General features: G+C 41.3%; 1 long non-coding RNA gene and 1 other non-coding gene across 2 annotated transcripts in view; one reads left to right on the top strand and one right to left on the bottom strand.

The window, feature by feature from the left end:
* Positions 1-26,043, top strand: part of LOC120639034 — a 162,132-nt gene extending 136,089 nt beyond the window's left edge. Inside the window, exon 3 of the long non-coding RNA XR_005661153.1 lies at positions 25,954-26,043. This is a non-coding gene — a long non-coding RNA (uncharacterized LOC120639034). The remainder of the gene's footprint in view (positions 1-25,953) is intronic.
* A 125-nt stretch (positions 26,044-26,168) lies between these two features.
* LOC114805996 lies at positions 26,169-26,306 on the bottom strand. Its single transcript, XR_003754127.1, has one exon. It is a non-coding gene; the product is annotated as a small nucleolar RNA SNORA7 (small nucleolar RNA).

The following is a 26,306-nucleotide window of genomic DNA, read 5'->3' on the forward strand; positions in this document are numbered from 1 at the left end:
TTAATCGTGCACCAATTTGTGATATTCCACTAATAATAATAATATAACTTCAGGTAGTTTCTAAAGTACTGGAATTAGTCTCCTTGCATCGAAGCTATTCTCGTCTTAACACGGCTTCGTTGGGTGACACATTTGCAGAGAATAAATGACAGCAGAACACCCGAACAACTGCTGTATGGAAAGTGAAAATTGGGAAGCTGAAAGGAAAAGGGGGAGGTGGGAATAAGAAACGTTTCAGGGACAGAGTAAAGCAAAGCCTCAGGTGATGATTCATCCCAGCTGAAAATCAAGAATCAGCCGCCGAAGGAAGAACAGCAGGACACACTGCCATCGAAAAGGAAATGCCTCTTTTCAAACAATAGCTTGATAAAGAACGCGGTACAAAAACATCACCGAGTAGTATCAAAATTAAACATATCAATACACAAGAAACAATTTATCTGGGACAGTAAGGCCCATTTTGACCTTTTCGGACACACGGATGCATTCGTATCCGTCAATCAGTGGTATTTATTGAGTGCTTACTATGTGTAGAGCACTGACCTAAGTGCTTGGGAGAGGACAATACGACGGAATTAGCCAGTAGGTTCCCTGCCCACAGTGAGCTTATGTGAATTTTGCTGTCAGTGATGTCCGTGATCATAGGTGATGTTTCTGAGCTGCAAACTGTGAGGAGGAAGGTGGCTGTGGGTGCTTAAAAATAAAAATACCAGCCGTAAAGCTGCCGGTGTTGTAGATGTATCTGTCAGGGGATGGATCACTGTGAAACGGGACAAATGGCCACCACCCCCTGGATGGATGGATACACACACACACACCCCTCCTCCCCTAATAATAAATAATTTTGGTATTTGTTAAGCGCTTACTATGAGCCAAACACTCTACTAAGATCTGGGGTAGATACGAGATAATCATCTCTCACATGGTGCTCAAAGTCTAAGCAGCATGGTCTAGAGAAGCAAGCAGTGTGGCCTAGTGAATAGAACACGGGTCAGGGAGTCAGAAGGACCTGGGTTCTAATTCCTACTCGGCTACTCATATGCCTCTTGACAAGTCATTTGAATAATTATCCATGCCTCAGTTCCCTCATCTGTAAAATGGGAATTAAGGTAGTGAGTCCCATGTGGGACAGGGACTATGTCCAACCTGGTTATCTTGTACCTGCCCCAGCACTTAGAAAAGTGCCTGGCACATGGTAAATGCTTAACAGATACCATTAACAACATAATAGGAGGGAGCACGGGTTTTTAATCTCAATTTGCAGATGAGGCACCGAGAACTTAAGCGAGAGAAGCAGTGTGGCTCTCTGGCAGGAGCCCGGGCTTGGGAGTCAGAGGTCATGGGTTCTAATCCTGGCTCCGCCACTTGCCAGCTATGTGACTTTGGGCAAGTCGCTTCACTTTGAGACTCAGCATGGCTCAGTGGAAAGAACCCGGGCTTGGGAGTCAGAGTCATGGGTTCGAATGCCGACTCTGCCACTTGTCAGCTGTGTGACTGTGGGCAAGTCACTTCACTTCTCTGTAAAATGGGGATGAAGACTGTGAGCCCCAAGTGGGACAACCAGATTGCCCTGTATTTACCCCAGCGCTTAGAACAGTGCTCTGCAAATAGTAAGCGCTAAACAAATACCAACATTATTATTATTATTCTCTGGGCTTCGGTTCCCTCATCTGTAAAATGGGGATGAAGACTGTGAGCCCCACGTGGGACAACCTGATCACCTTGTATCCTCCCCAGCGCTTACAACGGTGCTCGGCACATAGTAAGCGCTTAATGAATACCAACATTATTGTTATTACTTGCCCAAGGTTACACAGCAGGTAAGCGGCAGAGCCTGGTCTCTGACCCCCAGGCCCGGGCTCTTTCCGCTAGACCACACTGCTTCAGAAGAATTAGTTGGCCCGATTCCTGTCCTCAAGAAGCTTACAATCATCACTGTCATTAAAGGTAGCATCCATAACTGATCGTGTGGCAAAAACAATAGCATCTGCCCTCAGGGCTGATTGCACATAAGGCCCCGTACCCCACGATCCCTAAAAAGGAAAAGACTGGATTGGAATCCTTGCCTTCTCTAGTTTGGCATCTTCATTTCCCCTAGTAGTAAGTTCCCGGGAAGGAGACTAAATCTATTACCATTAAGCTAAAGACTGGAGAAAAGTAGCACTTGCCAAAGGAGAGCAGACCGAGGCTTAAATAACCAATTGAATTAAGTATCTGCTCGGAAAATTTATTGCCCCACGTTCTGCCTTGGTGCTTTTAAGCAGGGATGGAAGACGAGACAGAGCAGATAGCCAAACTGATTCTAGGCAAACGTGGTGGTGCAGAGATTCCTATGAGTCCAAAGCCCCTGTTGACCTCCAATCCAGGAGAGAGCTGCAGCTTGTTCACACATTGCTCTAGGGCTGGGGACGACAAGGAAACTGAGGCAGAAACCCAAACCTGCGGCTAAACTGCCTGCAAAACCAAGCGGCAGTGAGAGCCGCCCCCCTCCCCCCGTGCCTTGTCTTCTGTGGGACTTTGAACAAGCCACTTAACTTCTTGGTGCCTCAGTTTCCTCACCTGCAAAATGGGGATTAAATAGCGATTTCTCTTCCAGCATGGCTTAGTGGAAATAATACAGGCTTGGGAATCAGAAGATGTGGGTTCTAATCCTGGCTGTTCAACTTGTCAGCTGTGTGCCTCAGTTCCCTCATCTGGAAAATGGGGATTAAGACTGTGAGCCCCACATGGGACAACCTGAAGACCTTGTATCTACCCTAGCACTTAGAACAGTGCTTGCATATAAGAGCTTAACAAATGCCATTATTATTATTAAACTGTGAGCCCCATGTGGGACAAGGTTATCTTGTCTCTACTCCAGCGTTTGAATGAGCCCAAGAACAGCTATTTGTAACTCCCAAGACCTAGGCTTCCGATCCCTGCTATAACTAGCCCCAAAATGTTCTGTTTTTTACTCACAAGGTCTCCAGTGCTTTTACAGAAGAGCTTAAAATCACTGTGCCCTTTTCAGAGGCTCAATATTGTGTCTTTCTTCAGAGCAATCCTAAATTCCCCTTTCAGGTAAACTCAAAAATACCCTTTGAGTTTCCGCCCCTAAGCTGCATACTCCATAAATGTTCCACAAATTCAAGTGGCAACCCAATATTTAAATAACTCCAGGAGACAGTATGCACTGTACAATAATCATTATTTTGGTTTTTTTGGATAAGTTTTAATAACTATGGGGAATATGCTATAATGATGGATAAGAGTAATAAAAGATAAGAAATGTGAGAGGAAACGATGTAGATATTTTCTTGGTGGTAATAAGTAATACACAAAACACATTTTTGTCTAAAATATCATAGCTATTATAACCCTCAGTGAAATTATGAAGCACACAAATTCTGGGAACCCAGGAGAATAATAGCACACACAAATTCTACAGGTGTAATCTCAGCACAGTGGCAACACAAAAGAAGAACAGTTGGGTCTTCTTGCCTTAGTTTAGATGAAGGGAACGACTTTATTATTCTTTTCATATAGGTCAAGCTTTCTTACTGCTTTGGGACAATCTTGGCTCTATAATGACGATGAGAGTAATGATAATTGTGGTTTGATTAAGTCCTCACTATATGTTGGTATTTATTGATAGCTTCCTATGTGCCAAGCACTGCTCTGAGCACTGGAGTAGGTACAATTTTATCAGGTTGGACATAGTCCCTGTCGCACGTGGGGCTTGCAGTCTTAATCCCCTTAGATTAGGTAACTGAGGCATGGAGAAGTGAAGTGACTTGCGTCAGGTCACACAGCAGATAAGTGGCAGACCTAGGATTAGAACCCAAGTCCTTATGGCTCCCAAACCTGTGCTCTCTCCCTCCACTAAGCCATGCTGTTTGTCAGCCAAGCACTGTGCTCGGCACTGGCATTGTTAGAGGATAATCAGACACAGACACGGTCTCTCTCATTGAGTCTTGCAATTTCTTCTGACACCCTAGAAATTATTCTATGGGACAATTATTTCTTAGCGCTACCATTTATTGCTAAATTTATGTAGAGTGAGCGAGCACTTTAATATTAGATTTCGATGACGGGCATATTCCAAATTGTCACTTCCATTTCTCCTCTGTTCCAGAGAATAACTGATTCATATCCATGCATACCAAACCAATCAGTCGATTGTCCTTCCGTGTCCATTGCACTCTACTAAACACTTGGAAGAGTAAAATTCGACAATATAACGGACACATTTCCTGCCCGCATTGAGCTTACAGTCTAGAAGTCTCAAGGAATTGCTGTATTTTGGGTTGTGTGTGTGTTTTTTTTTATGGCACTTGTTCAAGCACTTACTAAATGACATGCACTGTATTAAGCGCTGGGATGGATACAAGTTTCCTGGATTGGACACAATCCCTATCCCACATGAGACTCACTAAGCCCGCCAATGGCCAGGGACTTTATCTGTTGCCAATTTGTACATCCCAAGTGCTTAGTACAGTGCTCTGCACATAGTAAGTGCTCAATAAATACTGTTGAATGAATGGATGAACAGGTATTTAAAGATGAGGTTACTGAGGCAGAGAGAAGTTAAATGACTTGCCCAAGGTCTCATAGCAAGGTCTCATTGAGAAGCAGCATAGCGTAGTGGATAGAGCATGAGTCTAGGAGTCCGAAGGCCATGGGTTCTAATCCCTGCTCTGCCATTTGTCTGCTCTGTGACCTTGGGCAAGTCACTTCACTTCTCTGGGCCTCATTTACCTCATCTGTAAAATGGGGATTGAGACTGTGAGCCCCATGTGGGAGAAGGACTGTGTCCAACCTGATATGCTTGTATCTATCCCAGCTCTTAATACAGTACCTGGCACATAGTTAAGCGCTTAACAAATACCATTATTATTATTATTATTACAAGGTAATTAGGTTGGACGCTGAGAATGTCTGGAGCAACTAACCCTGGTAGCTCAGTTTTCACAAGACATCACTTGGATTGTAATTGTGATTATGTGTTTTGGAACCTGGATTTTAGATATTTAAAAGTACTAGGTGTTTGATAAGGATCAAATAATGAGGTCAAAAGAAAAAGATGATTCCAACAAGCATTCATCTAATTTGAGAAACAATTGCTGTGGTATAGAGAAGCAGCGTGGCTCAGTGGAAAGAGTCTGGGCTTGGGAGTCAGAGTTCATGGGTTCGAATACCGGCTCTGCCACTTGTTAGCGGTGTGACTGTGGGCAAGTCACTTAACTTCTCTGTGCCTCAGTTCCCTCATCTGTAAAATGGGGATCAACTATGAGTCTCATGTGGGACAACCTGATTACCCTGTATCTACCCCAGTGCTTAGAACAGTGCTCTGCACCTAGTAAGCACTTAACAAATGCCAACATTATTATTATTATTATTTGTCAAATACTGTGTGCCAGGCTATGTACTAAGCACTGGGAAAGATAAAAGATAATCAGTTTGGACACCATGGGGTTCATTGTCTTAATCTCCATTTTACAAATGAGGTAAATGAGGCACAGAAAAGTGAAATGACTCACCAGGTCACACAGTAGACAGGTGGCAGACATGCATCTGCTCTTTTTAATTAAAGAGGACAAAAACCAATTTGTTGAAAGTTTCATGAGCATTTCAGAATTTCTAAACTCCAACGTTATTGGTTTCAGTATCTCACACCAAACTGATCTAAATTACCCCTCAGGAGAGGAAGTCTGGAAAATTTTGACGCATTATCTTTGTTTTCCAAGAATATTATTGTAATCAACCGTGAATACTACAGTGTATGGCCTGTGCAGCAAGTCAATTAAAGTTTAGGAATGTTTATATTAAAAGCATATATTTTAATATCTTTCCAGCCTGGGGAAAAAGAAACCTTGATCTTGGTTTGCAAAGCACAGTTCCAATGGACTACTGTAATACATTTAGGTTTTAAAATATCAACATAATTACTGAAGAATGTAGTCTAATTCCTTGGTAAATATTTTGAAAACTAAACATGAAATGTCTTAGTGTGACATTCTAAATCAAAATGAGGCTCGGGAATTGTAAATGTACAAAACCCTGTATGATGAAAAAACTGTCTTCCAGAAAGGAAGGAATATACATCAGAGAAATTAGTTTTTACAAGATGGAATAACTCCGAATTATTATCATTTATTTTATTTATTGTTTTGAGATATTTGTGTAGTCCTTAATAATGATAAATTCTGCACGGCTCTTTAGCTACTCCTCAGAACAAGCCTTGAGGATACTCAAGACTGTGGGCTCCATTGCATTCTAAAGAAACAGACCCTAGTAGTATTAATAGTATTTTTCAACCCTTCTTATGTGCAAAACACTGTGCCAAGTGCTGGGGAAGAAATTCATGGAGGAGGTACGGATATGGTCCTTAGCTCAACAAGGGCCTTACAATCTAAGACTAAGGAGGAGACAGAGGATTGGTGCAGATAACATAAAAGGAAACATGAACAATTATACAGAAGATGAAGATGAATCATGGATATTCATTCAATTCATTCAATTGCATTATTGAGCGCTTACTGTGTGCAGAACACTGCACTAAGTGTACTAGGGAGCCAGAGAGCTAGTTTTATAACAATTCTCCCTTAGATTCAGAGCAGAAGAGTTTGTAGATTTTTATAACTTATACCGTCATTACTGGACTACCATTTCTTTACACCATTTTGTGTATTTTCAGACACCGGACTCGGGAAAGTTCCCATAGACTCAGGGAATTGTCGAGGAAAAGAAAAAGAACACCAAGAGCTCTGAAAGGCCAGGAAAATACATCAGAGCCCAGTCACTTAATGTTTAGAGAGCTTGGAAATCCATTTGAGAAATTTCAGTACAAGACCATTCTTCAGAAAAAAATTCAGCTTCTACCTTTTCACCATTTATTCTGCACTGGTGTGCACAACTACTTACAGCAATACAGGGTAATTTATGAAGTGTGTAATTAGAGATCCTTGTTTAAAAATGTTTGATGTTTCTAACCACAAGGAGCAGATGAGGGTTCTCTCCTAAATAAGAAATGAGTACACCTGTCAACTGTAATAACAGAGAGATTGACGGATTAATCTGTTTTTCCTGCTATCTTGTAAAATGCGTAGAGCCTTCTTGTTATATTTAAGATTTAATGGGATGCCAGAAAAGCTAAGTTTTAGATTTTTAAGTGGTGTTTGTTTGTTTTTTTAGAGGAAAGACCTGGCTTTGAAGAAGGGGTGTTTGGTTCTGGGGGGAGGAGGGCGGGTACAAAAGAGCTGGCTTGGCACAACCTTGCCAGTGAAATTGGGGACCTGAGAAAAACTCCCCTAATATTTCTACACTCTAGGCTGTTCTGTCACTCAATCTATATATGGTACTTGTTGAGCACTTACTGTATGCAGAGCACTGTGCTAAGAGCTAAGTAGAGTAAAATACACTAATGTTGGTAGACAAATTCAGTAGGGATGAGCTTTCCGCACAGTTCAGGTCTGCTGTATTCTACTCAACAGAATAATAATAACGATTCGGGTATTTGTTAAGCACTTACTATGTGGCAGGCACTGTACTGAATGCTGGGGTGAGGGGAATACAAGCAAATTGGATTGGATACAGTTCCTTTCCCACGTGGCTTCACAGTCCCAATCCCCATTTTACAGGCAAGGAAATCGAGACACAGAGAAATAAAGCAACTTGCCCACGGTCACACAGCAGACTAGAGGCGGAGGTGGCATTAGAACCCAGATCCTCTGTCTCCAAACCCCTGCTCTGTCCCTTAGGTAGTTTGTCTCCTTACAAAGGTCGCCGCTTGGTTCTTCAGTAAATTCCACAGAACATTAATGTCATTTGACCGAAGCATTTCTAAATAGAATTCAAGTGTTTCTCTCCTGGGAGAGGAACAGACCATACCAAAGTCCATGTGTGATGCCGTTAGGTGTGTGGTGCAAAATAAAGGTATTCGACAAGGCTCGACCTGATAATTGCCTTTCTTTCCTTGCCAAGTTTATAGTCATTGAGAATTAGAACGCTCTGCTTAAGCACTCATTCCCAAAGCCTCTGGACCCATTTTTCATCAACATAAAATGCCTGGGCATAGTGGAAACACCTGAGGTGAAATTCAATCAAAATAAACTCTCCAAGTTCAGCTGGAAGAGTTGTAGGAGTGAAGATTAAAAATCAAGGACCTCCCCTCTACATCAGAAGGCCTAAAATCCATTTAGAAATGAGGTCAGATGCTCTGTCATTAAGTGGGAACAGATTTTGTGGGTTTTCTTGCTCGAGGAAAAGCTGAATCATTTTGTCAGTCAGTCAGTCGTATTTGTTGAACGCTTGCTGTGTGCAGAGCCCTGTACTAAACGCTTGGGAGAGTTCAATGTAGCAGTATAATAGATACATTCCCTGCTCACTGTGAGCTTACAGTCTAGAGGGGAAGACAGATGTTAAAATAAATAAAATCATCTTGTGCAACAGTTTTTATTTTCTTACGTTAGTACCCCTCTTGGGGGTGTTGTGAAGATGCCTGATTTATGTCCATAAAATATTTCATTATTCTTAAGAACATCGGTACTCAATATGGAGTCTAGTTATCCAGAACCACAGTCTGCCTGGTTGCTCCTGGAACCTTCCAGGATACTTTTCATCGGCTTCATGCCATGGAGATTGTAAAAAAGCAGCGTGGTCTAGTGGATGGCACTTGAGCCCGTAAGGCAGAAAGATATGAGTTCTAATCCTGCCTCTACCACTCTGCTGTGACCTTGGGTCAAATCACTTCATTTCTCTTTGCCTCAGTTACCTCTTTTGTAAAATGGGGACTAAGACCTTGAGCTCCATGTGGGACAGGGACCATGTCCAACCTAGTTATCCTGTATCTACCCCGGCGCTTAGAACAGTGCCTGGCACATAGTACGCACTTAGCAAATTCTGCAGTTGTTATTGTTATTATTATAGAGGTGACATTGTCATTAAAGGTAACTGGGGTGGATTGGCCTTGGTTCCCACACTAATCCATATCATTTTGAGAAATTAATCAAGGAATCAATGTTTTTTTAAATTATGAATAATAATGATGATAATTATAATAATGGTGCTTGTTAAGCACTTAGTATGTGCCAGGCACTGTACTAAGCCCTGGGGTAGATACAAGTTGATCAGGTTGAACCCAGTCCTTGTCCCACAGATGGCTCACAGTCTTAATCCTATTTTTACAGATGAGAGAACTGAGGCCCAGAGAAGTTAAGTGACTTGTCCAAGATCACACAGCAGACAAGTGGTGGAGCCTGGATTAGAAGCCAGGTCCTTCCGATTCCCAGGCCCAAGCTCTAGGCATTAGGCCCTGCTACTTCTCTACACTTTTGCCAACTCCTGTTGTACACCTATTTCCTCCTTTCCCACTCCTTTCCGTGTCTCCCTGACTTGCTTCCTTTATTCATCCCCCCTCCCCCAACCCCTCAGCACTTATGTACAAATCTGTAGTTTATTTATATTAACATCTGTCTCCCCATCTAGACTGTAAACTCTTGTGGGCAGGGAATGCATCTGTTTACGGTTATATTGTTCTCTCCCAAGAGCTTAGTACAGTGCTCTGCACAGAGTAAGTGCATGATAAATGCTATTGAATGATTTATTTATTTAGATTAATGTCTGACTCCCCCTCTGGACTGTAAGCTCCTTGTGGGTAGGGAATGCTTCTATTTATTGTTATATTGTATTCCCCCCCAGGGCTCTGCACGCAGCGAGTGCTCAATAAATACGATTACATGAATAAATGAATGACAAAGTGGCTCAACGTTTGTGGTCTCCTTCGGAAGTGCATTCTGATGAGCTGCTAAACATCCATCCCAGTTCACCAAATCAGAACCCCCAGAGCAAAGAGGCGATAAAGATTTCGAGTCCCAAGAATTCTTCCTCATAATCTGGCTCCTGTTGGAAACAGCTTCCTGAGATATATTATTAAGATGTGTGTTTCTAAATGCAATGGAATCAATCAATGAAGGTTGGCTGCAGAGCCAGGCCAAAGAGGGAGTAAAGGATAATTGAATGATGGGACTAGAAAATCGGGGCTGAGCTCAGGGATAAAAGATTGAACAAGTATATGGCCCAATGCCCAGGAAAATCGCAATTTGTTGTACCAGGAAGGAGCTGGTGATTAGGCTCCAGAATCACGTATTGGTGGTATTCCATTTTGCTGCCTCTAAAACAGAACTGCCGTAATATTAGAGAGGTTGCAAGTGGAATGGTCCATCACCATGGAGGCTGGTATTTACGTAGTCGGTATTCGAATAACATGTACAGATTGTGACTAGTTGCCTTCTCTGGGGATATTGCATACCAATATGCCTATCGAACATGTTGCAGCATGGCGTAGTGGACAGGCCTGGGAGCCCAAAAGACCAGGGTTCTAATTCCCGCTCATCCACTTTCTGCTGTGTGACCTTGGGCAAGTCACTTCTCTATGCCCCAGTTACCTCATATGTGAAATGGGAATTAAGACTGTGACCCCAACGTGAGACACGGACTGCGTCCGCCTTGTTAACCTTGTTTCTACCCTAGTGCTTAGAACAGCGTTGGGAACATAATAAGTTCTTGTCAAATGCTATTATCATTATGGAATGTAACTTGGAGGACTTCGTACATCCAAGTATATGTATGTGGATGTATATATGTACGTTCAGTACAAATAGAAGTGAATGCAAGGTTAATTTAAGATTTAGCTTAGGGTCTTTAGGTCTTGGGAGTTTTCCTGAAGTGAAGGAGGGATGGTAGACCATGTAACCCATAGAGCTTGCTCAATTCTTATTTCATATGGGAAATGTATTTTGACAACTGAACAAGTGAAGAGGAAATTAGTACGGTTACACCATTCAAAGATCTGCGTGCTCTGATTCTCTGGCCAAGAGCATGAATTTATAGTCTATAAGAAAATAAAATCCATTAGGACTTGAAAACCACTGCAGTGATGCCCCAGAAGAAAAAAGAGGAGCCTTATTAAAAACATATCTCCTCCATGAGACCTTCCCTGACTAAGCTCACATTTCCTCTTCTCCCACTCTCTCCTGTGCTGCTCTTGCACTAGGATTTGCACCCTCTATTCACCCCACCCTCAGCTCTACAGCATTTATTTTCATATCTGTAATTCAATTCACTTATTCATATTAATGCCTTTTTCCCTCTCTACACTCACTGTGGGCAGGGAATGTATCTATCAACTCTGTTATATTGTCCTCTCCCAAGTGCTTAGAAGCCTGCCCTGCAGATGGTAATTGCTCATAAATATGATTGATCGATTGATTGAGCCAAGGGGCAGCTATCATTGAAAAAGGATGAATGGCTGCCATCTGTGGAAGGTTCTTCAAAATGATCCCCACAAAATGGCTCTCTGAGAGGACAGCCAGATTGTATACTCGAAGCAACGTGGCTTAGCGGCTACACCATGGGCCTGGGAGACGGGAGGTCATGGGTTCTAATCTTGCTCTGCCACAAGTCTGCTATGTGAACTTGGGCAAGGCTGTTCACTTCTCTGGGCCTCAGTTATCTCATCTGTAAAATGAGGATTACCTTATAATCTTGTCTCTCCCCCAGTGCTTAGAACAGTGCTTGACACAGAGTTGAGAACTTAAGTATCATAATTATTATGATTATTGTGAGCAGGGGACGTGTCTGTTATATATTGCTCTTTTGGACTCTTCCAAGCCCTTAATACAGTGCCCAGCACACAGTAAGCGCTCAATAGATATGCTTGACTGACTGACTGACTGACAGCTTACCTTCCTTAAAGTCTGACGCTGGCCCTAGTCCCTATCATAAGGAGGAATTTAGGCAGTGAAGTAAATGTGCTTCATTATTGCTTCCCCTCAGTGTAAAATGGGATAGACATATTCCATCATATTGGCTCCCATGACCAGGTGGGAGATTTTTTTAAAAAGAGTAAACTGGATACCCATTCACAAACCATAGTATGCCTGGGTTTCATTTGCTTTGCGTGCTCCAGAAATTCCTTCCATAAAATATCCTAAACATATAAGCCATATGCTAAAAATGATAATTAACTCAGTTATTTTTCAGAGACATCTTTTATTTGCAAATGAATATTTCTAATAGACTGCTTATATCTTATCTATTCATTTTTTGGCAAATGCTCCATTTAAATTTTTGTTTTCTTCATTGCTACTTCTTCCAATAAATTTTATCCCATCTTTGCATCACTGGATTATGGCCCATTTCCCTGATCCCATTGATGGTCCACTCATCTTTGCTCTGTACAAAACCTTATTATCCTTGAAAACCACTTTATAGCATCTTCCCAGTGATATTATTGCGTTCCCAAGAAGCCAAAGTAATGAGAGCTAGAACTAAGATATCTGTGGAGCCCTAAACTCTCCTTTTTCTAATTTTTTTTTTCCATCCTGAAACCTCAAGCTGTATTAAAGTGACTCTTTCCACTGAAATACAGCGTGGCAAATGTTTCAAATGAATACAAGTGATCGATGCCTAATAAGGGGCAAAATTCTAAGGCAAGATTTAGACCTAATGGGGTCTATTTCCCAAACTGAGGCAGTTTCAGTAAATTTGCATGAGTCACTGTGACAAGTTTTCTCTCGTGAGCAATTCACAATTTAGTTCTGCTGCAATCTACTGGAGATAAAAACAATTTCCTAAGGTTTTAATTCTTCCTGCATATTCGTAATTGCTTCCAGCTGCAGCCACTCTGAGGTTGAGCTAACCTGAGCATAGACTTCAAGACACCACCACGAGTTATTAAAGCAGCCCGGAGCAAATCTCAGGGGCGTGGGTATCCTAGTACAATTGCCGGTAATGACGACTGTGGTATTTCTCAAGATCTTATTGTAGGATAAGCCCTGTAGTAAGCACTGGGGTAGATATTAGATGAACAGGTTGGACGAAGTCCCTCTCCCACATGGAACTCACACAGTTCAAGTGGGAGGGAGAAAAGTTATTTTGCTCCTATTTTAGAGATGAAAAAACTGTAACTGACAGAACTGACAGGATTTGGTGACAGAGTTCATATGTGGGTTGAATAATGTCAAAGATAATGCCATGGATATGGGCTTGTGAGATGGGGAGGATGGTGATGCTGTCTACAGTGTTGGGAAAATCAAGGGGAGGACAGGGTTTAGGTGGGAAGTTGAGTTCTGTTTTAGACATTTTACATATGGGGCATCAGCAGTACATCCAAAGTGGGATGTTCTAAAGGCAGGACTATTGTCTTTCTCCCTGCTACATTGTAAACACGTTGTTGTCAGGAAATGTCTGTCAACTCCTTTAGATTGTACTCTCCCAAGCACTTAGTACAATGACCAGTAAATACCACAGATGATGAAAAGGATGTGGAAGAGAAAATACGAGCCTGAAGAGAAAGAGAGGGCTGGAGATGTAAATTTAGGAATCATCCACATAGAGATGCTAGTTGAAGCTATGCGACTACATAAGTTCTCCAAGGCAGTGGGTGTAGATGGAGAATAAGGAGTATAACCTCCTTATACTCAGTCCAATTCCCAGTCCTTGAAGGACTCCCATTTGAAGAAGACACAGGAGCAGCCTGGAAAAAAGACTGAGAATGAGCATCCAGAGAGAAGAGGAGGACCAGGAGAGGACAGTGTCAGTGAAGTCAATGTTAGATCCTGTTTCCAGGAGAAGGGGCTGGTTCACAGTGTTAGAGGCAGCTGAGAGCTTGAGGAGGATTAGAATAGATAGAGTAGAGGCCATTTGATTTGACAAAAAGGAGATTACTGGTAACCTTCGAGAGGGCAGATTCTGTGAAGTTAAGGGGGAAGACACCTCCATCAGGGAGTTTGGAGAGGAATGGTAGGAGGGAAAGGGGAAATGGGGTGACATTCCAGTTTAAAGTAATAGCTAACTCGCAAATGATAAAATGTGAACTGTGAGTAATGACTGGAGGGAGCCAAGGGATCCAGGGTTTGTTTATTTTAGGATGGGGAGACAAGGACCTGCTTGAAAGCAGTGGGGAGAAAACCTTCACACATAATTTTTGAATGAAGATTGAATTATAACAATAACAATTTCAGTTTTCAATAGTGGAACATAATTTGTATTCCCCAACTGAATGCAATGATGTTTCTACACCTTTCTTACCAATGAAGTAGGTAAAGCTAATTTATTGACTATATTACAACCCATAATAAAATGAAGCAGTGCTAGACATTTCTCCTTGACATTCCAGTTTAGTTAAAGTAATAGCTAACTTGGGTATAGCCGTGTCATTTTTGGTATTTCAAGTTCAGTTTCCTGTTCGGCACAAAGAGATAAAATTCCTGCAGACTGTAGGCACCTTTTCAGCAAGGATCATGTATAACAAATCTATTTTATTGTACTTTCCCAGCTGTTTAGTGCTGTGCTCTGCACCCGGTAAGTTCTTGATAAATAATAATAGATTGATTCCAAAATGATTTTAAACTTCAATGGAAATTAAAGATTTAAAATTTTCCCAGAAATTAGACTGCCCAGGGTTAAGGTTAAATTTATAACTGGGACTTGCACAACATACTTTGCTCTTGTCTTAATAGGCTCTAGAACATGGCTTTTTCCCAAATCCTTACCAAGCCAACAAAAATTCAAATCTATGTTGCAGGCTGAGGAGCTGCAACTTTCATTCTTTTCCAGCCATCGTTGAGGATTTCAGTCTCTTCTATTCATACAAATCTTTAAGGTGATACCCTGTCTTTGTTTTCATAGATGTAAGGGTGCTAACTGCCAACTCTCAGTGCACTCTAAACGCACTTCAGTTCATTCTATTTGTTCACTGGCCTCTGAAGTCTGGTCAGCTCAGCATCACAGTTTCAGTGTTTGTCAGAAATGAAAAATAAAAGAAAAAATCATCCTAACCACAGTCTTGCTTTGCCCCTTATATATTTTTTCCTAAAAATGTCTTTGATTTTTCCTTCCTTATACCCAATAGTCCAATTCCCAGAATCCTTTGCAATATATTTAAAGATCAAAGCATTTTCCTCAGAGATCAACTATGTGTGGTTTCCACACTGGTGAAATGATTGTGGGATAATAGTTCTATTCAGATCAGCTAGCAGAATCATTCTTGCAGCTTTTGTCCCGAGATCAAAAAAGAAGACAATTTATTCAGGGTTTTTTTTCCAAAACTAAAAATACAAGTCATGTGTGTGTGCTTTATTTTCCAATTCCACATGGATCATTATTGCCTCAGTATATTGCTCATAGACTCAGGTGAGAATGCTTGAGTTTGCAGGGTTTCCAAGTTTTCATGGGTGTCCATGAATCACCATGAAGGAGTTTAGATTGTATCATTTCATAAAGTTTTCAAGGTTCAGGTTACTCAAGGCTTTGGCAAGAGACTTGGTGAACTAGGTTTTAACTCCACATTTTATCTTTGTTCCTATACTGCAGTTACAGGGAGTTGGTGAGACTTTGAGTGAGGAGAAAAAGGTATTCCTTCTGCCACGGATACTAATTAAGAGCTAACAGAATTTTTATTTCTATGCTTTTAATAGGAACGTGGGCATAGATTGAAAGCTCCTTGAGGGTAGGAACTGTATCTTTTACATCTACTGTGTGTTCTCAAATCCTTTGTTTAGCCTTACGCATATGGTTCAAGCTCTAAAGGTGCTGTTGAGTGCCTTTGAAGGTGCAGGTATTAACATAACAGGAAAATCATTTTAGAGTTAGTCATTTGTAGAAACCATATCCAACCCTCTTTGAAAGATCTTTTCACATACAAATAGTTAGATCACTCCTGCCAGTGGAAATCAAGAGTAAAGGTGGGAAAAGCCAGGACTTTTAAAAAAGAGATTGATACTAAATTTCCTTGGTTCAGAGAAGAAACAGAAAAGAAATATCACAACCTAACCCCTTTTCACAGAAGATGCTTCTTTAGTTCATATCATATTCTTCACCTTTGCCTTCTAACACATTATTTTGTCTCTCTTTTGCCTTTTTTCATTCTTCAAAAAACTCTTCCTTTCATGGAGTCAGGGGGAAAAAAAAGCAGGGTCAAGGCACCAGGAAATAATCTTAAATGCTTAAAAAAAACAACCTGCAATTTCATCTACTTATTTATACCTACCTGAATAGGCCGCTAACATTGTGATTCTGCCTGCTCATTTCTAAGCAGGGTATTCTAGGCAGGGATCTCACAAATGATAAAATGTGAACTGTGAGTAATTTGCTATTTGGAGGATTTACTGAGAAAAGACCAAATGTTTTCTTAAAGAAGCCTCAGCTGTTTCAAAGAGTTTTCAGAGTTTCATCCCTGAAAATATTTATTAAAAGTTCAGAGAATTCTGCAGAATTCCATGTTTATACATTTGATTTCAAAGCAGAGACCTCTGAGGCAAACCATTCCAGGAGTTGGTTAGAAGCTGGGCTCACTGGAAAGTCCCAACTCCTCGTTCCTCAGCTCTACTTCTGTGTCGCTCGACCAGAGATTAATGTATTGAAGACCAAAATATTGGAGAAGCAGCCTGGCTTAGTGGATAGATAATGGGCCTGGGAGTCAGAAGGACCCAGATTCCAGTTCCAGCTCTGCCATGCCTGCTCTGTGAACTTGGACAAGTCTTGGACCTTCTCTAAATCTGTTACTTCATCTGTAAATTGGGGATAAAGGTATAGCCCCATGTGGGACAGGGACTGTGTCCAACCTGATTAACTTGAATCTACACTAGTGCTTAGAACAGTGCTTGGTCCATAGTAAGTGCTTAACAAATACCTTAATAATACTTGTGAATTATCATTATTATTATAGATTTTGCAGAACTTAATTAATGATGAAAGATATAGCAGTTTATGCTATCATCATGAACTGGACAACTATCCAAATGCGAAATAACAGGGTTGTAGTTCACAGTGATGACGATTTTTGGGGAAACCACCAATATGTCCATTGCAGCATTTCAAATTGCTGATTTAAATGCTAGACTTGTAGAGAAGAGTTTCAGCAAGGCACTTAGGTGTTTAATCATATGATAGCCATAAAATGTGTAGAAGTGTGGACTAATGATCACTGAACGGCTGATGCAATTAAAACTTCATTATTGTCAAGTCCAGATTTTGTGGGCTTCGTAAAGATGCAGTAACTAATGCTAGGCATTTATGGAAATGAGTTGCTACGGATAAGTCGCTATAAAGCCTCAGAAGCTACTGAGAGTCAATGATTTGGGTAGAGGTAGAAGAGCTGTAGCTTTTCTTTTAATAAGGAATTTATATTCCTCCAAAAGAATCTACATTGGGTTGACAAATAAATTCACCCTATTTTCAGTTTGTTCTTATACTATTTATTAAGCGCTTCCTATGTGCTCAGCACTAGGGTAGAAACAAATACCAGAATAACCGAATGACAGAAGAAGAGACACTTGGAAGAGGGTCTGTCCGTGGAGTTGCTACAGCTGGAAAAAAACTCCACGGCATTTGAAGAAGAAAATTAAAGTCCCAGTCTGAATGGGGCTACATTCTGATTCACTCAGTAAATCAATCAAATTTATTGAGTGCTTACAGTGTGCAGAGCACTGTGCTAAGTGCTTGGGTGAGTACTCAATACATAGACGTATTCCCTGCCCACAACGAGCTTTCAGGAGAACAGTTACCTCATCTCCAATATACAGAGGCGGTAAATGATTCCCAGGGAGGATGTGTTTTGTACAGGGTCACTCCGACCTCAGGGGTAGAAATCGTAGTATATTCTTGGTCTTTTAACTCCCAGTGTCTTGCTTTTTCCTCTAGGCAAGATATATTGATGAATTTCCTGCCAATTTAGGAGAGGTATCTGAAGTTAATGTTAAGTTTGAAAGTAATTTGCATCTGTTTCCCTTCTATTTGCCTTCATTTGTAAAATTGTCTTTGCTCAGGTGCTAAATGCAACTGAAGCCTTTTTAAAAGAACACACTAATGAGCTTCTGTGCGAATAAAAAAGGAGCTTCCGTATAAATAAAAGGAACAGAAAGTGCACACCTGACTCTTCCAAACTGGCCCCAAAGTCCTCTTTAATATAACAGGAGAATATTGCTCCAGCTGGCAGTGTTTAGCTGACATGGTAAGTCTTCAGATAACTATGGAAATTAAATGATGATCCATTACTAAAACCAGTTGGGGGATTTATTCTTCTTAAAATTGGATATAATTTCAAAAGCAATCTAAGTAGTCTTTTGTTCCTACCCTCTGCACTCGAGTCATAGACTAATTCTATAAAATCGGAGTATTTCAGTCAAAGCTAGTGAGTTACTCTTTCTCAGAAAAGAAAGAACTGCTAGATGTTATAGCAGACTTTTGTAAAAATTATCTCAGTAATAAAGAATCCAGATCTTCTGAGAAGAAAACAAAAAAACAGCTGTCAAGTTGCATTTTTCCTACTAATATTCTTATGTGTCTTTTTAGCACCCTTTATTCATCCCTCCCTCCGCCCCACAGCACTTAAATACAGATCCATAAATTATATTAATGTCTGTCTCCCTTTCTAGAATGTAAGCTCATTGTGGGTAGGAACATGTTTACCAATTTTAATAATTATGTTGGTATTTGTTAAGCGCTTACTATGTGCAGAGCACTGTTCTAAGCGCTGGGGTAGATACAAGGTAATCAGGTTGTCCCACGTGAGGCTCACAGTTAATCCCCATTTTACAGATGAGGTAACTGAGGTACAGAGAAGTTAAGTGACTTGCCCACAGTCACACAGCTGACAAGAGGCAGAGCCGGGAGTCGAACCCATGACCTCTGACTCCGAAGCCCAGGCTCTTTCCACTGAGCCATACTGTACTCTTCCCAAGCACCTAGTACAGTGATGTGCAGACAATAAGTGCTCAATAAATACAATAGATTGCTGTAGAAGTAATAGTGATATTAAAAATGTTACCATTGAGTGAGTTGTGTTTATTCATCTTTACTCTTCCCTTCCTCTAAGGAGGAAAGAGTGGATATTGTGAGCCCCATGTGGGACAGGGATTGTATCCAATCTAATTAACTGGTATCAACCCCAGAGCTTAAAATGGTGCTTGACAAATAGTATTATTAAGTGCCGTCGATTCGTTTCCGAATCTTAGTGACTCCATGGATATACTTTCTCCATGGATATATGGTTAGAGACCGTAACGGTTGTTATGTTATCGTTGTTACGGTCTCTATCCATCTAGCTGCCGGTCTGCCTCTTTCATGCTTCCCTGCACTTTTCTTAGCATTAGTGTCTTCTCCAGAGAATCAGTCCTCCTGATTATGTGTCCAAAATATGCTAAATCGAGTCGTTTGGTCTTCCAAAGACCACTTTGGAGCGCCTGACAAATACTATTATGATGAGTATTATTGTTATTATGCTCAGAAGCTTATGACAACTGTGAATGGAAAAAGAAAGGGCCACACATATTTCACCCTACCGATAGGTTCTGTGCTATTTGCCAAGGATAGTTTCTTCTTCTAGTGTTCTCTCTTCAGTGTATTGTACTGTGCTTGGTACATACATAGAAGGCACTCCATAAATACTATCTATGGACTAATGGATCAGTTGAAAGAACTTCACAGTCCCTGAGGGTAATTTCAAACATGAACAATTTTAGGGAAGCAATGTGGCTCAGTGGAAAGAGCCTGGGCTTCGGAGTCAGAGGTCATGGGTTCGACTCCCGGCTCTGCCACTTGTCAGCTGCGTGACTGTGGGCAAGTCACTTCACTTCTCTGTGCCTCAGTTACCTCATCTGTAAAATGAGGATTAACGGTGAGCCTCACGTGGGACAACCTGATTTCCCTGTATCTCCCCCAGTGCTTAGAACAGTGCTCAGCATGTAGTAAGCGCTCAACAAATACCAACATTATTATTATTATTATTATGAACAATTTTAGCATACATCTCCCTCACCTGAATGGCCTCTAGAGTGCAAAGGATAGTTGATGAATTGTTGTGAGAAGCAGTACGGCCTAGTGGATAGAGCATGGGCTTGGGAGTCAGAGGAAGTGGGTTCTAATCCCTCCTCTGCCACTTATCAGCTGTGTGAGTTTGGGCAAGTCACTTAACTTCTCAGTGCCTCAGTTACCTCATCTGTAAAATGGGGATTAAGACTGGTGAGCCTCATGTGGGACAACGTGATTACCTTGTATCTACCCCAGTGCTTAGAACAGTGCTTGGCAGATAGTAAGCACTTAACAAAAGCCATCATGATTATTATTATTATCATAGGGCATGGGTCTGGTAGTCAGAAAGACCTGGATTCTAATTCCGGCTCTACCACTTGTCTGCTCTGTGTCCTTGAGAAAGTCACTTCACTTCTCTGGTCCTCACTTACCTCCTCTGTAAAACACGAATTAAGCCTGCAAGCCCTATGTGAGAAAGGGACTGTGTCCAACTGTATTTGTTTAGTTCCAGTGCTTAGAACAGTGCCTGGCACATAGTAAGCACTTAACAAATACCATTAAAATAGATGTGTGTGATGAATGTGTGTATATACACTGTGTGTGTATATATATATACACTAACCCGCACTAACACTGAGATTCTCTCTTTTTTTTTTCATAGCATTTGTTAAGCGCTTACTGTGTGTCAGGCACCGTATGAAGGGCTGGGGTAGATTGAAGATAAAGTTGGACAGAGTCCATGTCCCACATGGAGCTCACAGCCTTAATCCCCATTTTGCAGATGAGGTCACTGAGGCACAGAAAAGTTAAGCGACTTGCCCAAGGTCACAAAGCAGACACATGGCAGATGCGAAATTAGAACCCAAGTCCTCTGAATCCTAGGTCTGTGTTCATTCCAGTAGACCATACTACTTCTTTTGGGGGTTTGTAACTGTAAAAGAGGGTTGACCTGCAGAGTATAGCTAGTAAAATCTGTCTGGTGAGCAAAATCCTTTTCTGGGATCAAGAAAAGTTCTCCCATTACATCAGTCTTGTGATCTAAGAGAGGGCTTGAAGGAGAGACAGAGATAGAGAAGAGGACAAAAATGCAACTCAACATGTTATTTTTGGACTCCCACAATAGGAAATTATGTTTATGGATGTTCAAATAGTTTTCCTCAGCTAATTTCAAACCTCTTTCATATTAAAAAAAAATTTAAACTTTGCTTTTGGGAAATGTGGCTTAAGGCAACATTACCAGAATTCTTTCGTCATTGGCTCCTCACCCTCTAGACTGTAAGCTCATTGTGGACTGGGAATGTGCCTTCCAACTCTGTTGTATTATATTCTTCCAAGCGCTTAGTACTCCATGTAGTAAGTATAGACTCCAAGCAGAGTATAAAGCTATTATGTAGGGTACACTCCCAAAGACATAGGTGATTCAAAAGGGAGAGCACAGAGAGTTGGGGAAATCATGTAGAGCAGGATGCAACGGAAACTCCCTTATGGACGGAATTTCTATAATGGCTTAGTCTCAGAACTCCGTTCCCATCTCTTTTTCTTTAATCTTTAACAGGACTTCATAATCCTCTTCCGGCATGGCTACCTGCCAAGTTCTTAATTAAAAGAGCAATGCCAATCCTCTCAATTCTCTCCCAAACACCATTTGTACACGCCCACCCTCTGCACTTATAAAATGAGCAACTGATGCGCCAATCTCGCTCTGCTATCCAGCATTACTTTCCAAAGTATTTACAAAAAAAATTCTTGCCAGACGTTACAGTCGATGCTAAAGGATCGCCAAGACTCCTTTGCCTATTATTTTCCCCCGACTAGATCCTCTCTCCAGTAATGCTGCGGGGCAAATAATCTCTGTTATCAGGTGAAATTTTCTACCTTGAATAAAGCTTTTTATTGAGTGCTTATGGTGTGCAGAGCGTTATACTAATTGCTTGAGGGAGTGTGATTTAATAGGGTTAGTAGACATGATCCTTGCCCTCAAGGTTCTTACAGACTAGAGGGGAGATGGATATTAAAATAAATTTGAAGGTGAAGAGGTCTTTCCAAGGAAATGGCCTAGGGAAGATTTGGGAGGAGAGCTGCTAAGGGACGCAGCATCGTGTAGTGGATAGAGCATGGGCCTGGGAGTCAGAAGGTTGTGGGTTCTAATCCCAGCTCTGCCACTTGTCTGCTCTGTGGCCTTGAGCAAGTCACTTCACTTCTCAGTGCCTCAGTTCCCTCATCTGTAAAATAGGAGTTAAGACTGTGAGCCCACTGTGGGACAAGGATTATGTCCAACCCAATTTGCTAGTATCCACCCCAGTGCTTAGTACAGTGCCTGGCACATAGTAAGTGCTTAACAAATACCATAATTATTATCATTATGAAGAGAGCTGAGAGGGTCATTGAGAGACTTTGTCATGGTAATCAATCCTTGGTATTTACTGAGCACTTACTATATGCAGAGCATTCATTCATTCAATAGTATTTATTGAGCACTTTCTATGTGCAGAGCACTGTACTAAGCGTTTGGAATGCACAAATCGACAACAGGTAGAGAGTACAATACAACAGGATTCGCAGATATGTTCCCTGCCCATGAAGAGCTTGAAATCCCTGCAGAGCCATACTGTATAACAATAATAATAATTATTATAGTACTCAGTAAGTGCTTACTATATGCCAACCACTGTTCTAAGCGCTGGGGTAGATGCAAGTTAATCATGTAGCACACAGTCCCTGTATCAAATGGGGCTCACAGTCTTAATCCCTATTTTACAGATGAGTTGACTGAGGACCAGAAAAAGGAAGTGACTTGCCCAAGGTCACACAGCAGACTTGTGGCAGAGTGGGGATTAGAACCCAGGTCCTTCTGATTCTCAGGCCTGTGCTCTGTCCATTAAGCCGTGCTTCAGCTTCTCCTGCTGTTCTGGTCGGTGGGGGGGGGGGCGGGGGGAAGCATGTTTAGGATTTGGGATTTTGGTGAGTTGGAAATTCCTGTCACACACCGAGGCGTTTGCATTAGCAACCAGCAAACAAACTTGCTGCATTAATACAGAGGTATAGATTGAATAATCAATCTGAAGACTAAACTACTCCCTACTGACTAAATATTGACTAATGACTAAACATATATTAAAGGTACTACACTGTGGGCATTTTCTTGTGTACAGTAATAATGATATCAATCTTTAAATCAATCAGTGGTGTTTACTAAGCTCTTACAATGTACAGAGAACACAGTACTAAGTGCTTGGGACAGTACAGTACAGCAGAGCAGGTAGACACATTTCCTGCCCACAATTAGAATCTATCGGGGAGCTGGCATTAACACTTATTAAGCCCAGGGGTCCTAAGTGCTGTGTTTGGCATAAGGTCATGCGACCAAATAGAGTTTGTTTCACTAGAGACTCATCCTCTATTGTATCCTCCATTTTACACCGGAGGACAGTGATGCCTAGAGAGGTTAAGTGACTTGCCCAGGGACAGCCGATAGCCGGGGCAAAATGGGGATTTGAACCCAGGTCACCTGATTCCCAGCTGAATCAATTTCTCCTTTGAACCAAGGACTTTTCACTGTTGTTTTGTTTTTTACAGTGGTATGGTATAAATGTGTGCGATCTTGGGGAGAGGGAGTAGCACTGTAAAAAAAACAAAAAACAGTGAAAAGTCCTTGGTTCAAAGGAGAAATTGCCCAAAGAAAATTCTTAAAATAATAAACATATCAAAGCCATTACATGTAATACAATATACTGTAATCTGTCCATTCTGGGGGATCTTAGTTATTACTGCTTCTCAGATAATTGTTAGGATTCAGCTGGTCTCCTGAATCTGAGACTGGACTTAAATCTTCTCTACTTCTATTTGGAGCCATTGATCGATTGATCAAATGGCTTAGGAGGAAAAATTAGGGGCTGATTCCACAGCCAGTCATCTAGGATATTGTTTCATTTTACTAGATTTGGGATGTGACACATTTGACTTGAATTATTCCACAGAGTCAATGCTGGTCAATGTCTGACTATGAGTACTTGAAGGTCTGTCCCGGCCATTTATTCATTAATTCAGTCGCATTTATTGAGCGCTTACTGTGTGCAGAGCACTGTACTAGGCGCTTGGAATGTACAATTCGGCAACAGATAGAGACAATCCCCGCCCAACTGCCCCTTTGTTTCATGCAGTTGCACAAACCCTCTGCAGTGCTCTGCACACAGTAAGTGCTTAATAAATATGTTTGGTTGATTTAACTGTTGCTGCCTTATCATTTCCATTGTCTGTGAAAGCTCTGCCAAGAACTTAGTACAATGTTCTGAACACAGTAGTCACTTAGAAAAAAGTGGAAGTCAGAGGACCTGAATTCTAATGTCACCTCCAATTGCCTGCTCTGGGACCTTGGGCAAATCATTTATCTGCGCATCAGTTTCCTCAACTGTAGACTGTGAACTCCAAGTGGACTGGGTCTTGTTTCTGATCTGATTGCATCGTATATATCCTAGCATCTATTATGATTTTTTGCACATTGTAAACATTTAATAAATGCAACTGTTATTGTTATATACTTTGATCATTTGCATTTAAAGTCTCTTCTACATTTTCACAGTTAGTCTTTTCTTCTACATTTTCATAGTTAGTCTTTTAACATCTGAGCTATGGAACCGTCTTTCAGTGTCTGCCCAAGGGCAGCCTGCAAATCATACACAGAGAGTATGATTATTGTATTATGCTTAAGTGATGTAAACTCATAAGTTTGTCTAGTGCTTGACGGAAATGCAATTGAAATGCCAGGGTGATGCATAGACAACTAAATTCCTTAGGATACTGATTAGGTATCTAACTTCATTTTTCTTGGCCTTAGTTCTTTGAGTTTTTCATTAAAGCCCTTGATGCTTTTTGCGGTTTATTTGATGATTCACTTTTCGGTAATTAAACATGGAAGAAGAGCCCTTTGAACTACTCTCACGATACAGTGAATCATAACAGACGAAATGTGTCAGGAACTTTGTAGGTTGGCAAAGAGAATAGAATATCTAGGTTTCTAGTTTCGGTTGACCTCACATTCATTGGAAGTACCGATTTCAATTTCTTCCAAGAAGCCGTACACCTATCTAGAGCACCTTCACACCAGAAGCGGCATGACTTATTGGATAGAGCACAGACCTGGGAGGCAGAAGGCTATGGATTCTAATCCCGGCCCCGCCACTTGTCTGCTATATGACCCAGGGCAAGTCGCTTCACTTCTCTGTGCCTCAGTTACCTCATCTTCATTCAGTCATTCATACAATTGTATTTATTGAGAGCTTACTGTGTGCAAAACACTGTACTAAGAGCTTAAAATGCAAATAGAGGTTGAGACTGTTGAGCCCCATATGGGACCAGGGACTGTGTCCAACCCGATTTTCTTGTATCCATCCAAGTGCTTAGTACAGTGCCTGGCACATAGTAAGTGCTTAACGAATGGCATTCTTATTATCATTATTACCTCTGAAGTTAGCATTATCATTTTTCTCTATGTGGCAATCAAGCTAAAGTAGGAACAAAACCCAAGAGGAAGGTGAGATTAGACATACCCACAACCATAATGTCCACATGTTCTCTCCATTTCCCTAAGGCTTAGTCGGAGAAGCAGCATGACCTAGTTGGTAAAGCATGGGTCTGGAATTCAGAAGGACCTGAGTTCTAATTCTGGCTTCTCCACTTATCTACTTTGCGACCTTGGGCAAGTTATTTCACTTCTCTCTGCCTCAGTTACCTCATCTGTAAAGCGGGGACTGTGACTGTGAGCCCAATGTGAAACAGAGTATGTGTCCAACCCAATCAGCTTGTATCTAACCCAGCACTTAGTATAATGGCTGGCACATAGTAAGTGCTTAACAAATACCCCCAGTTGTGATTTTTATTGTTATCAAGGCTAAATGTGTCCTTAGTTCCAAAACAGTAGTAAAATCTTCCTTCCTCTAGTCAGCCTCCCCAGATTGTTTTTAAAGTTCTGTTTATTTTGTAGGAATCTTGGTTCATACATTTTGACACCTTGAGTAATATGTGTTTTATGATGTTTCCTGTAGATCTGAAGATTTGTGTTTGCCTGACCTTTCCTATTAGACTACAATTCCCTGACTCTTGGAATTATTTCTTATACTTTTCTATTCCACCAAAACGTAACAGAGTTTTTCTTACTTGTCTTAGGCCGTCGAGTCCTTTCTGACCCACAGAGACAAAAACGGACACATCTCTCGCCGAACACCCCGCTCTCCATCTGCAATCGTTTCGGTAGTGGATCCGTAGAGTTTTCTTGGTAAAAATCGGAAGCGATTTACCACTGCCGCCTTCCGCACAGTAAACTCGAGTCCCTGCCCTCAACTCTCTCCCATGCCGCCGCTGCCCAGCATGGGTGAGTCTTAACTTTTAGCAGATTGCCTTCCACTCTCTAACCACTACCCAAGCTAGGGATAGAATGAGTAGGCCTCTGCTTGACTCTCCCTCCCGTAGCCGAGACTGGTAGAGAACTGGAAACTCTCCAGGTGCAACCCTGAGAGGGG

This window comes from Ornithorhynchus anatinus, chromosome 20, assembly GCF_004115215.2.
Source record: "Ornithorhynchus anatinus isolate Pmale09 chromosome 20, mOrnAna1.pri.v4, whole genome shotgun sequence".
Taxonomy (NCBI): Eukaryota; Metazoa; Chordata; class Mammalia; order Monotremata; family Ornithorhynchidae; genus Ornithorhynchus; species Ornithorhynchus anatinus.